Source organism: Stigmatopora nigra, chromosome 5 (genome assembly GCF_051989575.1).
Source record: "Stigmatopora nigra isolate UIUO_SnigA chromosome 5, RoL_Snig_1.1, whole genome shotgun sequence".
NCBI lineage: Eukaryota > Metazoa > Chordata > Actinopteri > Syngnathiformes > Syngnathidae > Stigmatopora > Stigmatopora nigra.
Window position 1 is genome coordinate 5,667,824 of NC_135512.1, and position 3,271 is coordinate 5,671,094.

Consider the following 3,271-nt stretch of genomic DNA (forward strand, 5'->3'; position numbering starts at 1 on the left):
CTGGGTTTTTTTTTCTTTCGCTGAACAAATATAATGCCTTACTTTATTACTAACTTGAAAATCCAAAAGTAGTTTATTGTTTAAAAGCATTCATTTCAAAAATGGTCTCAAATTATATGATTTGCTATTGAAAATGCATAGAACCACATTCTTCTTCTCCGACACTTCTGTCATGACATTTATTTTATTTGTTTATGGAATTACCATTTTTTTTCTCGCATATAAGCCTCATCCACGTTATACGATGAATATTAGTATTCAGTCAGTCAGTACTGTTGTTTCTTGGGAGTGAGCTTGTCCTTCCCCATTTGTCCACTGGAAGGAGATGTTGTATCAGGTAGAGCAAGGGAAATCTTTGTCACACCCCTTCTTATGTGTTGTCCATTGGCCAAGCAGTTTTTATGGAGGCTGTTTTATCCTCAGCCACATGTGACCACACCAACATGGCCGATTGGCCCCTTTGTTGTGCTCATCAAGTGTTTATTTACTTGCCATAAAACTAACAGCCTTCTACCAAAAAAAATGGATGTATATAACAGGTCTCAAAACTCTCATTTAAAACAACATGTCAGATCTTTACTGAGCAAGTGAGTTTTTGGCCATTTAAAACATGTTAAATTTAGTATATAATACAATTGTACATAATATAGTTATCATTTTTTCCTTCATATGTTATTATTGATACCTTTTTATAGGTGGCCCAGCAGAAGAGTGGTTATCGCTTTGGACTCGCAGTTTTGGAGCCGTGGGTTCGTTTCCAGGTTAGTTCTCACTGTGTGGAATTTGCATGTTCTCCCCGGGCTTGCATGGGTTTTTTTCTGGGTACTCTGGTGAATACTAGATTGGTTGAACACTAAATTGCTCCTAGGGATGATTAGTTATCCTTTGTCTCCTTGTGCCATGTGATTGGCTGCTTTCTGATTCAGAGTGTCCCTTCACCTGGTGTAAGTAGTTAGCTGGGATTGGCTTCTGCACTACCTTGGTGAGGATAAGTGGTTTGCAAAATGAATGAATAGAGTTAATAAAATCTATAATACATAAAATGAAATGTGCATGAACGGGTTAACATCAGGACGTGATGTAAATGTGCTAACAAAGAGACTCAAATTGAATTTAAATGTCCTGGTGATGGCAGCTAGACAATGAGAGGGAGAGAGAAAGCACGCTTGCTTGTTGATTAATCATGATTGACTCGTTCAGAGCACCCTCATTTTCTATACCTTCATCCTCACGCGTTTCCTTGATTGCGGTGATGCTCTCCATGCATCCACCCATCCATCCGTCCTCACATTCTGTCTATCAGCAGCATGTGTGACTTTCCTCCCGCCTTCAGCTCCCCTCCTTTGCCCCCACCATGGGAGTCTGTCACACTCATTTCCTTCATCCAGCCATCCATCCATGTCTTGTTCCATCCCATCCTTCCTTCTCGCTTTCTTCGCTGACATCGCGTCAATCCCTCCCTCTTTCATTTGTCCACCATTCATCTTTGTCACTGCAAAACTTTCCTTTTTTTTTCTTTCCTTCCCTAAATTCTTCCCGCTGATGTTTGGCGCCATTTGTCATCGTCCCTCGACATATGAGTTTAATTTGTTTCACGGCCATGCTCATAACTCAGTATAGTATGTAGTTAAAAAAAACTAAAAAACTAAACTTGTTCTTTACTGAAGATAAAGAATATATACTTTATATTTACTTCCACAGATGATGGCTCTTACTTTGCCAATAAAGACATTAGGTCTCCATTTTTGGACCAAATAAGTCGCAATATTAACATTTAGTGTACAAATGTGGCTTAGATGACCCAAAATTTTATATTCAGACATGGACACCAGTTTTATATTTTCATGAATAAATATATTTACTCATAGTATTTAACTATAACCTGCCATTGACAACGATAGACATTCAAATCCTACAATTTATGAGGATTGCATGAGAATACTTATCTTACAATAGCATTGTCAGCTCTATACATCTAATCCATTTTGACTGGAAGCAAATGATTGAATTGGACGTCTATCACAGTCAATGCCAATCGCTGACCTAAAAACCCTTCAATGGAGGTATCACTAGAGATTTTTTTTCTGCGTGTGTTTGTCGGCCTCAGCTGGAGCAGAACTGAGTGTTGACATAGCTCGTCTAATGCGGATGCTACCTCAAATGCATCATGGGAAAGCGTCCTCTTGGCCTGCTTTCCTAATCTCTCTGTCAGTGCTCTTTATACATATCCCCATAGCATTGGCTCTCTGTGTATGTGTGTGTAAAGCAGCTGCTTCTCTGTAGCAGGAGGAAACACACACACACAGACTCTCTTTCTCACCCTCTCTGCATATCCTTTTCCCTCCCCTCCCTTCAACTGACCTGCCATTTCATCATCTTTTTCTTACTTACCTCCCATTTTCATCCCTACTCCATGATTTGCCACTCCTCTTCTTCTAATTCTCTTTTTTCCCCTTTCTATTTCACTCCCTTGCATCCCTTTTAATTGTCTTCACCTCTACCTCTACATGAATTTCTTACAGTCACTTTAATTCCCAGCTAACGGTAACAGTGGAAGAGTGGTTAGCACGTCGGCCTCACAGTTCTAAGAGCGAGGGTCCAATCCCAGGTTCAGACCTCCCTGTGTGGAGTTTACATGTACTCCTGGGATTGCGTGGTTTTTCTCTGGTACTCCAGTTTCCTCCCACATCCGAAAAACATGCATGTAAGGCTGGTTGGACACTCTAAATTGCCCCTAGATATAATTAGTTGTCCTTTCTCTCCTTCCTGGTGGCCGTAGTTAGCTGGGATAGGCTCCAGCACCACCCGTGACCTCTGTGGTGATAAGCACTTCTGAAACTGGATGAATTTTGGCAAGTTTTAAGGATGGGACGTCAAATCGCCAATCCTGGAATGACCCTCTTAGACCTTATTGAGACATATTTCCCTTCAGAAAGCGTTCCCGTTCATCATATGAAAAAGTGCAGTCCAGCACCCTGATGCAAATTTAGTGCAAATGGAGGCATCACTTTGTACAGTATTTGCGGTTTGGCAGTCTGCTCCCCTGGAGTGTTCGCTAGTCTCGGTTGCTTGTCCGTCTGTCGTATAATTGAGGCGCTCCCCGCTGTCTGGATACAACGAAGTAGGGCCCCGCGTCATTTATCATCCCATAATTGCGAGGCGTAGAAAGCTGGTCAGTCAACAAGGCCCCAAAATGATGAATGTGATGACTCATAGGAGACTATTAGCGCAGGTGATGGCCAAAACGTATGTTTGCGCACATTCTTCATGC